Below are 268 nucleotides of genomic sequence, written 5' to 3' on the forward strand. Positions count from 1 at the left end.
ATTGATTAGGATTACCAAAAGGAGAAATAGAAAACGAAAAAGAGGAAAAAAAAGGAAAAAAAGGTCAAAAGAACATAATTCTTATTAATAAAGATACGAAATACGAGAGGATGAAGAAGGAGAATAAGAAGAGACGAAAAAGGGGAAATGGAGAAATAGAAGAAACGGCAGAGAAAGGAAAAGAAAGAGTAATAGTGATAGAAAATGAGAAACAGTGAAAATAATATTAATAATATTAATAACAAGGCAGTTAGGATCATCGTGGAAA

This window comes from Penaeus monodon, chromosome 29, assembly GCF_015228065.2.
Source record: "Penaeus monodon isolate SGIC_2016 chromosome 29, NSTDA_Pmon_1, whole genome shotgun sequence".
In the NCBI taxonomy this organism is placed as follows: domain Eukaryota; kingdom Metazoa; phylum Arthropoda; class Malacostraca; order Decapoda; family Penaeidae; genus Penaeus; species Penaeus monodon.